The sequence below is a fragment of the Arachis stenosperma genome, chromosome 10, assembly GCF_014773155.1.
Source record: "Arachis stenosperma cultivar V10309 chromosome 10, arast.V10309.gnm1.PFL2, whole genome shotgun sequence".
In the NCBI taxonomy this organism is placed as follows: Eukaryota; Viridiplantae; Streptophyta; class Magnoliopsida; order Fabales; family Fabaceae; genus Arachis; species Arachis stenosperma.
Window position 1 is genome coordinate 55,720,451 of NC_080386.1, and position 13,057 is coordinate 55,733,507.

Below are 13,057 nucleotides of genomic sequence, written 5' to 3' on the forward strand. Positions count from 1 at the left end.
ACCCCTTTCATTGGGTTAGGGAGCTCTATTGTAATTCAATGAATCAATAATAGTTTTTATCTTCTTCTTCAATCTTTTCTCTTGAATTTTGTTAGAAAGCTTCTCGATCTAATTCCATTGGTTAGTTGTCTTGGGAAAGAAACTATCCATAATTGGAATCCCTCGGAACCTTGGGAAAGGAATGGAGGATTCATGCTAGAGAAGCTTTCTCACAGTGAATTGGATTGGGGTTTGGATGGATATTGTGACATGTAATCCTACCAAATTGTGGTTCATGAAACTGTGTGGTATAATCAGTGATCGAGCATCATCTCTTCTTATGAACATTTAAACCAAGGGATTGGGAATTTGTTTGTTTTTAGAGAGAATTGGTGAGCCAAGGGATTGGGATCCAATCATATAAGATTGCCAAACAAAATTCAATGAATGCATTGGTTGAGGAAGGGATAAAAATGTTTTGATTCGGAGATCTCAATATCTCCTGAAACCCAATGAATTCCCCTTTTCTGATCTACCACTTTCTCTTTACATTCTGCAATTAAATTCATGCAATCACCCCGATCCCTTTTTAATTTCAGCAATTTAGCTTCTCGCTCTTTAATTCATGCAATTTAAGATTCCGCACTTTCAATTTCTTGCCATTTATGTTTCTCGCCAATTCTACATTCCTAAATTCTCATCTAAATCTTGATTCCGCTCAACTAGAACACACTTCTAATCCGAATTGCTCACTCAACCAATCCTTGTGGGATTCGACCTCACTCTATTGTGAGTTTTTACTTGACGATAACCGGTGCACTTGCCGGAAGGAATTTTTGCCGATCGTGCAATTTCCTAAAATCGTAGCATCAAGTTTATGGCGCCGTTGCCGGGGATTGGTTTTCGATTGACAATTCTCAAATTGGAAGTTAACTAGATTGAGCATTTTTCTTGTTTTGTTAATTCAGTTCAAGTTACTTGTTGAATTTTAATTTCTGCACTCTGTTACTTGCTTTCTTTCTTTATGCCTTTAAATTCAAGCAACTAACTCACTGACTCACTAACTATTTGAATTAATTCCTCAACTGCTCTAACCATACTCTTCCATTAACCAAGAGTATTTCACTTGTTTGTTGCCTGTGCTGTGTTCTTGTATGACAGGTAGGAGAGGAGAGACATCAACTCATCCATATACCGAACCAGAGAGGACCCTTCATAAACTTAGAAGGGAAGCAAGAAGGAAGAGAGTACTGGGAGAAGAAGAATCTGAAGGAGAATCTGAGGACAATTTTGAGGAAGCTCTAGATCTCAACATGGATAGAGAAGTTCACAACCATGAGAGAGCTGATGGAAACAATGCCATTCCCGAGAGGAGGGTTCTTGGTTCATACATAAACCCAACCTCTGGGAATTGTGGTAGCAGCATTCAGAAACCACCCATTCAGGCCAACAATTTTGAACTCAAACCACAGCTAATATCACTGGTGGAGAATCATTGTTCATTTGGTGGGAGTGCTAATGAAGATCCAAACCAACATCTCACAAAATTCCTGAGAATTTGCGACACTGTGAAGTCCAATGGAGTCCAGGAAGATGCCTATAAACTGCTCTTGTTCCCATTTTCACTTAGGGACAAGGCAGCTAAGTGGCTGGAATCATTCCCAAGGGGGAGCCTAACAACCTGGGATGAGGTGGAAAGCAAGTTTCTAGCACGTTTCTACCCCCCACAAAAGGTCAAGAGGCTTCGATCTGAGGTTCAGACTTTTAGACAACAAGATGGTGAAACTCTCTACGAGGCATGGGAGAGGTTCAAGGATTTGACAAGGAAATGCCCACCAGACATGTTCCATGACTGGGTGCAATTGCATATTTTCTATGATGGACTTTCTTATGAATCAAGGAAGGCTGTAGACCATTCATCAGGAGGTTCATTGAACAGGAAAAAGACTGTGGAAGAAGCCATTGAAGTGATTGAGACAGTGGCTGAGAATGAGTACTACTATGCTTCAGAGAGACACAACACTAAGGGAGTCATGGAGCTGAACCATGTTGATACAATTCTAGCCCAAAACAAGGTGTTTGCCAAGCAACTAGCAGAGCTCACCAGGAAATTAGAAACAAATCAAGTGGCTGCAATACACACACAAGATCAAGAGGAGGTAAGCACTGAAGGAGGTGATTGGGAAGAGGCCAACTATGTGGGAAATCAACAAAGGCAACCATATGATCCACATTCCAACACTTACAACTCAGGCTGGAAAAACCACCCAAACTTTGGGTGGGGAAACCAGCAAACCCAACCACAAAACCACAAACCTTACAACCCCAACCAACATAACAATTCCACATACCAAAACTCCAACCAAAGATCATACCAAGCCACACAAAACACTTACTCCCGACCACCATATCATGGCCAAAATAATCAACCTGCCCAACCTAATCCGAACCAACAATTTCAAGATCAATTAAACAGGATAGAAGGAATGCTTGCAACCATGGGTCAAGACATAACCGAATTGAAAGCCTTTAAGGAAGAAGTAAATTCTAACTTGCAAAACCAAGGAGCTGCCATCCAGAAGCTAGAAAATCAAATTGGGTATTTGTCTAAGCAAACCCCTGGGCCAAGCGTTTCTCATGCTGCCAAGGCTATTGCAAGGGAAGAATGTAAGGCCATAACCCTCAGAAGTGGAAAGAAGCTAAAGGAGATCTCAAAGGAAACCACAGAGGATGAAGCAAAGGAAAATGTGAGATACAAGGAACAGGGACAATCTTTTACACCGTCTGCAACAAAAGAAAAAGAAAAAGAGGTCCTGAAGCCTTATACACCCAAAGCACCATATCCTCAACGTTTGATGAAAAGTGAAAAGGATGGCCAATTCTCCAGATTTTTGGAGATTTTCAAGAAGCTTCAAATCAACATTCCGTTTGCTGAGGCAATAGAGAAAATGCCACTCTATGCAAAATTCTTAAAGGAATTAATGACCAAGAAGAGAAGCTGGAGAAGTGAGGAAACTGTGTTGTTGACTGAAGAATGCAGTGCCATCATTCAACACAAATTGCCTCAGAAATTGAAGGATCCAGGCAGTTTCCAAATCCCTTGCATCATAGGAGAAGTCATGGTGGAGAAGGCCTTGTGTGACTTAGGGGCCAGTATCAATTTGATGTCTCTAACAATGATGAGAAGAATGAAGATTGAGGAAGCCAAACCAACAAGAATGGCCCTCTAATTGGTAGATCGAACTTTTAAATTCCCTCATGGGATAGTTGAGGATTTGTTGGTGAAAGTGGGAGATTTTATATTTCCTGCTGATTTTGTAGTGTTAGATATGGAGGAAGAAGCCAAAGCTTCGATAATCCTAGGAAGACCCTTCTTGGCTACTGCTGGAGCCATCATAGATGTCCAAAAGGGTGAACTCACTCTTAGATTACATGATGAGCAATTGGTGTTTAACGTATTCAAGGCAATGAGCTATCCATCAGAATCACTAAAGGAATGCATGAGGGTGGATGTAGTGGACATTGCAGTACAAGAAACCTTTGAGGAAACAACAAAGGAAGTGGCAGAGGAGGAGTTCACCAAGGATATTGAAGTTAGTGACATCAAGGCTGCTGAAACAACCATGCCAAGCATGCCAGAGAGAGTGAAAGAAGAGAAGGAAGCACCAAAACCTGAGCTCAAAGCATTGCCCCCTAATCTCAAGTATGCATACTTGGGTAGTGATGAGAGCCATCCTGTTATCATTAGCTCTACCCTGAGCCAAGAACAGGAAGAAGAATTGATCAAGGTGCTACAAACTCATCAAGATGCCATTGGATGGACCCTAGCTGATTTGAAGGGGATAAGTTCATCCATATGCATGCATAAAATCTTGTTAGAAGAGGATGCTAGACCCTCCATTCAAGCTCAGAGAAGATTAAATCCCGTCATGAAAGAAGTGGTACAAAAGGAGGTCATGAAGTTATGGCAGGCAGGGGTAATCTACCCCATTTCTGATAGCCCATGGGTTAGTCCCATCCATGTAGTTCCCAAGAAAGGTGGCATAACTGTGGTGCAAAATGAGAGGAACGAACTCATACCCACAAGAACTGTCACTGGGTGGAGGATGTGCATAGACTACAGGAAGCTCAATGAAGCCACCAGAAAAGATCATTTCCCACTCCCATTCATGGATCAGATGCTTGAAAGGCTTGCAGGACATGCTTACTATTGCTTTCTGGATGGATACTCAGGCTATAATCAGATAGTAGTTGATCCAAGAGATCAAGAGAAAACATCATTTGTTTGTCCATATGGAGTTTTTGCTTATAGACGCATGCCCCTTGGATTGTGCAATGCACCTGCCACTTTCCAAAGATGCATGCTGTCCATCTTTTCGGACATGATTGAAAAATTTATTGAAGTTTTCATGGATGATTTTTCTGTGTTTGGAGATTCTTTTCCTAGCTGCCTACACCACCTTGCCTTGGTGCTTAAGAGATGCCAAGAGACCAACCTAGTATTAAACTGGGAAAAGTGTCATTTCATGGTCACAGAAGGAATAGTCCTTGGCCACAAAATCTCTAATAGAGGCATCGAGGTGGACAGAGCTAAGGTGGAACTCATTGAAAAACTACCTCCACCAAGTAATGTCAACGCAGTTAGGAGTTTTTTGGGACACGTTGGCTTTTACAGAAGGTTTATTAGAGACTTTTCTAAAATAGCCAAACCTTTGAGTAACTTGCTTGTCTCTGATACACCCTTTGTATTTGATAAAAATTGCATGCTAGCCTATGAACTTTTGAAGCAAAAACTTTCCTCTGCACCTATCATTGCCCCACCTGATTGGAACTTACCTTTTGAACTGATGTGTGATGCATCAGACCTTGCTATTGGGGCAGTGTTAAGACAAAGGAAAGACAATTTGGTACATGTGATTTATTATGCCAGTAAAGTCTTGAATGATAACCAAAGGAATTACACAACCACTGAAAAAGAACTCTTGGCAATAGTCTTTGCATTTGACAAATTTAGATCCTATCTCATTGGATCTAAAGTCATTATCTTCACTGATCATTCAGCTTTAAAATACTTACTTGCTAAACAAGAATCCAAACCAAGACTTATTAGATGGGTTCTTTTGTTGCAGGAATTTGACATTGAAATCAAAGACAAGAAGGGTGTAGAGAACAAGGTGGCAGACAATTTATCAAGGATACCATGTGAAGAAGGAAGCACACAAAGCACACATATAAATGAGTGCTTTCCTGATGAACAACTCATGGTAATTCACAAAGCACCCTGGTTTGCAGACATAGCAAACTTCAAGGCCATTGGGAGTTCGCCGTTGGAATTTAACAAGCATCAAAGGAAGAAATTGGTAAATGATGCCAAATACTTCATCTGGGACGAACCATACTTGTTCAAAAAATGTTCGGATGGCATACTCAGAAGATGCATATCAGAGGAAGAAGGAAGGGAAGTCTTATGGGACTGCCATGGCTCCACTTATGGAGGACATTTTGCAGGAGAAAGAACAGCAGCTAAGGTTTTGCAGTGTGGTTTTTATTGGCCCACTATCTTCAAAGATGCAAAGGAACTAGTGAAGCACTGCCATGAATGCCAGAAAGCGGGGAACCTGCCAAGAAGAAATGAAATGCCACAACAGTTCATTCTGGAACTTGAATTGTTTGATGTATGGGAGATAGATTTCATGGGACCCTTTCCCACCTCATACTCAAATAATTACATTCTTGTGGCAGTAGACTATGTCTCCAAATGGGTTGAAGCAATAGCAACTCCAACCAATGATAATAAGGTAGTCATGAACTTCCTCAGAAAATACATTTTTTGCCGTTTTGGGGTTCCAAGAGCAATCATCAGTGATGGAGGAAGCCATTTCTGCAACAAACCATTAGAGGCACTGCTTCTAAAATATGGAGTCAAACACAAGGTAGCCACACCATACCATCCACAGACAAGTGGGCAAGCCGAAATATCTAATAGGGAACTCAAAAGAATCCTGGAAAAGACTGTGGGAACTTCAAGGAAGGACTGGTCGATTAAGCTAGATGATGCTCTTTGGGCATATAGGACAGCTTTCAAAACACCAATTGGAATGTCTCCTTACCAACTAGTATATGGAAAAGCTTGCCATTTGCCACTGGAGTTGGAGCACAAGGCATTCTGCGCCTTGAAACTCTTGAACTTGGACAGCAAAGCTGCTGGAGAAAGAAGGATGTTGCAAATTCAAGAGTTGGAAGAATTCAGAGCTGAAGCTTATGAAAATGCCAAAATTTACAAAGAAAGAGCAAAGAAGAAGCATGACAGCAACATAGCCCCAAGGAAATTTGAAGAGGGACAAAAAGTATTGCTCTACAATTCTAGGCTGAAGCTATTTCCAAGGAAGCTAAAATCAAGGTGGTCTGGACCATTCCTTGTCACCAAGGTCTCCCAATATGGACAAGTAGAAATCATGGAAGAAAAGTCACAACGAACCTTCACTGTGAATGGTCAAAGACTCAAACATTACTTGGGAGATGTGGAGGAGAAGGACAAGGTTAAATATCACCTCAACTGAGGAAGCTGACCGTCAAGCTAATGATGTTAAAGAAGCGCTTGTTGGGAGGCAACCCAACCTGAGGTAATACTCCTTTGCTGTTTCTTTTATTTGTTTCAATAAAAAGGTGAAGTAGTTTCTGTGCATTGCAAAGAATTAAGTTTGGTGTTTCACACCAAACAATGAATTCGTGGATCAATAATTCAAAGGGGAATGTGTGACTCTAAGTTTGGTGTTCCACCATACAGATCAACTGAACACAACAACCTTTGAATTATATGAAAGGAACAACCATTCTAAGCAATCACAGAAATACTTAAAATCCTTAGCAGCAACTTCATTCCAAGGAGAATTCAAGGATTCAAAGAGCAGAGGAGTAAGTAGGAGACTAAGTTTGGTGTTCACACACCAACTTAAGACTCAGACACTTGCCCATACATAGTTGAGCTAATCACTCAAGTGCTTGAGAAGTAAGCAACTTCATCACTCTTTGCAGGAAAGGAAACAAGGATCTTAGAAAGAACACGAAGCAACAACTAGGAGAAGAAGGAGAAATCAAATTGTTTCCTGGCAACAAAGAGAAAACAAGAAATTTCACAAGGTGGTGTTGTTCCTTGACCATTCTTTAAAAGGCAAACAAAAGCATGCTTGTTCTGGTTTAAACTGTAATTGTTGAATCCTTCTGGAATGTGAAGTTTTTAGTATGTTTGTCTGTTTACTGCTTTGAATAAAGTGAATGCCTAGATGTTTGGATATAACTTCACCTTCTTAAACAAATGCTTGCCATGCTTGTTCTGTTTCAAAAAAAAAAATAAAAGAAAAGTTTGAACAAAAGTAACTTGGCTCAATTAGTGACAAATCAAGTAGAATTAAGTGGTGGTATGCATGCTTGATTGTTTAGTCAGATCACTGGAAATTGAGTGTAGAATTATCATTTTTGTGTAGAAGTTTGAATACTGTCTATGGATCTTGATGAATAAATGTCTTTGGCCATGAAAAAGAAAGAAAAAGAAGAAGAAAAAGCCACTGAAAAAGGGCAACCAAAAAGCAAAAAAAATTGAGAAAATAAGCTAGGCACCAATGGTTTGAACTTCTGAGACAAATGCCTGTGGTGTTTATGTATTAAGGATATGCTTGGATGAATAGGTTCTGAGGAGTGTTTCAACACTTGGTAACTTGGGTTAACTAACCCGGGATTATCAACCAAAAGTCCATTATCAAGAGCAACCTAAATACAAAACATTTAGTCACACAAAGAGGTGCTGGGCACCAATGTCTCAAGAAGAAATGTGAACTAAAATGCCTGTAGTGGATATGTGTAGTGCACTGATAAGAAAAAGAAAATGCCAAAGGCTTGTGCAACACATGACACTGAGCAAACAAGGAGCAAAGGAGCTCTAAGAAAAAGAAAAACAAAGAAGGGAAAAGTGCCAAGGACATAAGAATAACAAGAGGCCATAGCAGTGTTTGATGGATGCAATGAAAAAGTGATAATCTTACCTGATAAGAATGAAAAAGTGATGCTGCAACTTTCTGCATAAAACCCTTCTGATGAACTTCAAGTGCTTACTAATATAGCCAATGTAATTGCTTTCTGTTTCATACTTTCTTCTCAAATAACTCAGGACTTGCTTAGGGACAAGCAAGTATTAAGTTTGGTGTTGTGATGCCAAGGCATCTTAGGCTAGTTTCACTAGCATTTTTCTATTAGTTTTAGTTGTTTTATGCATTTTCTTGAGCTTAAAGTAACCAAGAATGGTTAAATGAATAACAAAGCAATGAACCATCCAAACAGTATGATTTTGATGCAAATTCCATGAGTTTTTAGTTATATTACTTGAATGCTATGAATGGAAGATTTCTCATGAAAGTTTGCAAGACTTTGATGCAGTTGTTTGGATGATTTCAGGGAAGAAGAGGTTAGGCAAGGAAGCAACAAAATCAATAAAGGAAACTTGAATATCACATGTGGAGTTTAAGCTCCAGTTTAAGCTCCAGTTTAAGCTTAAACTGGAGCTTAAACGCCAAAATCATGAAAGCTGAGGAAAAGCTGAAAGTGGCGTTTAACCTCCAGTTTAACCTTAAACTGGAAGTTAAACGCCAGAAATGAGAAATGCACCAGGGAGCCATTTCCACGTTTAAGCTCCAGTTTAACCTTAAACTGGAGCTTAAACGTGTTCGATCATTCTCCTCCAGGGTTGCTTTCTCCATTTCCACGTTTAAGCTCCAGTTTAACGTTGCTTTCTCCATTTCCACGTTTAAGCTCCAGTTTAACCTTAAACTGGAGCTTAAACGTGTTCGACCAAAATCCACACTCCAGGGTTGCTTTCTTCATTTCCACGTTTAAGCTTCAGTTTAACCTTAAACTGAAGCTTAAACGTGTTCGACTACTTTACCCTCCAGGGTTGCTTTCTTCCATTTCCACGTTTAAGCTTCAGTTTAACCTTAAACTGAAGCTTAAACGTGCTTGAATTATACCACCTCCAGGAGTGTCCAACGTTTAAGTTGCAGTTTAAGCTTAAACTGCAACTTAAACGCCACTATTTGAAAAGGTTTCTGGGCCAAAGATATTGCAGTTTAAGTTAGCATTTGAGCACAAACATTAACTTAAACATACTCTGGTATGAAACCCAATTGAATATCATGGTTTATGGGATTGGGCCTGAAGAATTGATGAGTCTGGAATTTCAATTTGTTTAGTCATGTGTCATTACTTGAGTATTACTAAGTTGGCTCAATGAATGTTACAGAATTGGATCAGCAGCCTCATCAGGATTATGGATCATAAACCCAAAGCAAAAGGAAATCAGGGAAAGGCCTCAAAGCCCAAGAAACACAACAGAAGCTCAATTTAGAAAGTGTATAAATAGGATAGAATTTAAGTTAGAAAAGAACTTTTGGGGATCATTTTTCTAGTTTTCATACTTTTTGTAATTGAATTCAGAGCTATGACTCACTAAACCCCCTTTCATTGGGTTAGGGAGCTCTATTGTAATTCAATGAATCAATAATAGTTTTTATCTTCTTCTTCAATCTTTTCTCTTGAATTTTGTTAGAAAGCTTCTCGATCTAATTCCATTGGTTAGTTGTCTTGGGAAAGAAACTATCCATAATTGGAATCCCTCGGAACCTTGGGAAAGGAATGGAGGATTCATGCTAGAGAAGCTTTCTCACAGTGAATTGGATTGGGGTTTGGATGGATATTGTGACATGTAATCCTACCAAATTGTGGTTCATGAAACTGTGTGGTATAATCAGTGATCGAGCATCATCTCTTCTTATGAACATTTAAACCAAGGGATTGGGAATTTGTTTGTTTTTAGAGAGAATTGGTGAGCCAAGGGATTGGGATCCAATCATATAAGATTGCCAAACAAAATTCAATGAATGCATTGGTTGAGGAAGGGATAAAAATGTTTTGATTCGGAGATCTCAATATCTCCTGAAACCCAATGAATTCCCCTTTTCTGATCTACCACTTTCTCTTTACATTCTGCAATTAAATTCATGCAATCACCCCGATCCCTTTTTAATTTCAGCAATTTAGCTTCTCGCTCTTTAATTCATGCAATTTAAGATTCCGCACTTTCAATTTCTTGCCATTTACGTTTCCCGCCAATTCTACATTCGTAAATTCTCATCTAAATCTTGATTCCGCTCAACTAGAACACACTTCTAATCCGAATTGCTCACTCAACCAATCCTTGTGGGATTCGACCTCACTCTATTGTGAGTTTTTACTTGACGATAATCGGTGCACTTGCCGGAAGGAATTTTTGCCGATCGTGCAATTTCCTAAAATCGTAGCATCATCTCTCCAACCTTGGTTGGGGTTATCCTGCCATCCATGGTTGTAGCTGCCACCTTGATTGTACCCTTGATTGGGTCGGTCATAGAAGTTATGAGAGGCTGCCATAGTGTGGTCTTCCTGTTGGAGTTGTGGACACTCATCAGTATAATAACTGTAATCAGCACAGATCATGCATACTCTTTATGGAACCAACTATTGGCTCTGCTGTGGTGGAGAAGGCTGAACTTGCTGAGCTTGTTGTTGACTTAGTTGCATCTGCTTCAGTGAGTTGGTCATTTCACATAAGCTCTGAGTTAGAGCAGCAGTCTCTTTGCTAGAGGATACCTCTACAACAACTCTTGACCGACCTTGTTTTTTCCTGTGATTCCTAGTAGATTCAGCTAAGTCGCTGATCAATTGCCATGCTTCATCCGTAGTCTTGTACTTCTTCATAGACCCATTGCTAGCACCTTCCAATGTGGTCTTATCTTGAGATTTCATGCCCTGTGTAAAGTAGCCGAGCAAAACTATCTTGTCAGTCATGTGGTGGGGACATGCTTCCAGAAGATTATTGAAGTGCTCCCAATATTCGTAGAGAGTCTCAGATTTGTCTTGAACAATCATGGAAATGTCTTTCCTCAGTTTATCGATAACCTCAGCTGGAAAGAATTTCTCCAAAAATTCTCTTCTAAGCGTATCCCAGTTAGAAACAGTTGCTCCGGGTTGAGTGTAATACCACTCTCTTGTCTTTCCTTCAAGAGAGAATGGAAAGGCTTTTACCAGAATAGAATTTTCGTCAGTGCCATCATGCTTAACAGTAGAACAAGTTGTCTGAAAATTCCTAAGGTGCTTAATAGGCTCTTGAGCAGGTAAGCCATGAAACTTGGGCATCAAGTTGAGTAGTGCAATCTTTATTTCAAAGTCCATAGCCACTGCTGGGTAGTGTGCCTGGTATGGTTGTAATGTAAAATCAGGGGCTCCAGCCTCTTGGATAGTGACTCTCCTAGGTGCTGCCATGTCACCTGCACGTAAATCAACTAGATCAGTAGAAAGAGGGCATGTTTCTTCCTTAAATAATTTTTCAGATTCGTCCTCGGAGAGGACTAACCGACGCCGAGCTTACCTTATACGTGAAATAGTTCTTTCAATCTCAGGGTCAAATACTGGCAAGCTTGGATCAGGAAGTGAACGCGACATTCAATGAAAGAAACGTGCAGCTCATAGTAACAAAGAAAAAAAAAAGAAAAATTGCAATTAAATAAATTCCAATCAATAAATTAGCACACTATTCCAACTCCCCGGCAATGGCGCCAAAAATTGATGCGAGCAGAAATTGGCAGATTAAGAATTAATTAAAGAAATGGCATTGCGAGTACAGTTCTTAACCGGTGAAAATCCACTTATCAATTTAGAAAAGAGTTGTCACAAATTTTAGAAATAAAATACTGGGAGTATGAGTCCCAGGTCGTCTCCCAACGAGTTGTAGGAAGATGTGCTATTTTATCAATCAGAGGTTTTTCAAATGGGTTTTGAGTTTAATGAACAGAAGATTAAACTAGAAAAATTATATAATTTAAATAAAATCTTGACCGGGAGAAGATTAATTGGAAGTTCTATCATTGTTAGAATTTTGTCAAGATCAATTAGTAATTATTCATTGTTTTCATTTAGTTAACCCTCAACAAATGAAGGAAAGTCAAATTAAAAGTTAACTTCTATTCACAAGTCCTAATCCTCTCCCTTGGGAAGAATTAGAGTTAGTGACTAACAAGCCAACCAACAATGAACCAATTACAATTGAACTCTTGAGTATTCCAACTCAAGGTTCTCCGTTTAATCAACTCCCAATCAAGTTGGGGAACTACTCCATCATCATAAATATAGACTTCACAAAATTAATGGGGGAAATAAGAAGAGACATAATAAACAATAATGAAAGAGATTAATTAAAAGTAAAAATAGTTTTTGTATTAATAAACTCTGAAAATAATCCAATATCAACTCTAGGCAAATTAAGAATATGGAAGAGTAAATGAAAAATAAATAACAAACTATAATGACCAGTTCCGGAGGTAGAATCTTCTCAAAAGCTAATGCCAAAAATCTTCAAATCCTAATTTATGAATGTAGACAGAGAAACCTAGGGGAGGAGTAAATTTAGAACTAAAAACTTGAAATTATGCGGAATGAATTGTTGCCTTTGTCTCTGCATGTTCCCTGGCTCTAATCTGTGTTTCTGGGCCGAAAACTGGGATGAAATGCGGCCCAGAATCTGTGCCAGCGACTTCTATAATTCTACAAATCGTGCATGTCACGCGGCCATGTCATCCATGCGTTCGCGTCACTCAGCGTTCTTCGTACCACGGGTGCGCGTCATCCACACATTCGCGTCGTTCGTGCAGCTTCCAATCCGCGCGGTCGCGTCAGGCACGTGAGCGCGTCACTGTCATTTCTTCCATTTCGTGCGGTCGTGTGAGCCATGCGACCGCGTGACTTCTCGCTGGTCATCTCCTCAATTTCTTGTGTTCCTTCCACTTTTGCACGCTTTATCTTTATTCTTTACGCCATCCGTGCCCTATGAAGCCTGAAACACTTAACACACAGATCACAGCATCGAATGGTATGAAGGAAAAATAAAAATATACAACTAAAAGATCTTTAGGAAGCAAGTTTTCAATCATAGAATATTTTTAGGAAGGAATTGTAAATATATGCAAATCATGTGAATAAGTGGGTGAAGACTTGATAA

The 13,057-nt window shown here is 39.6% G+C and overlaps 1 non-coding gene across 1 annotated transcript; it reads right to left on the minus strand.

Moving 5' to 3' along the window:
• Window positions 1-1,718: 1,718 nt before the first annotated feature.
• Window positions 1,719-1,822, minus strand: LOC130958370 (small nucleolar RNA R71). Its single transcript, XR_009077496.1, has one exon. It is a non-coding gene; the product is annotated as a small nucleolar RNA R71 (small nucleolar RNA).
• Between the last annotated feature and the right edge of the window lie 11,235 nt (window positions 1,823-13,057).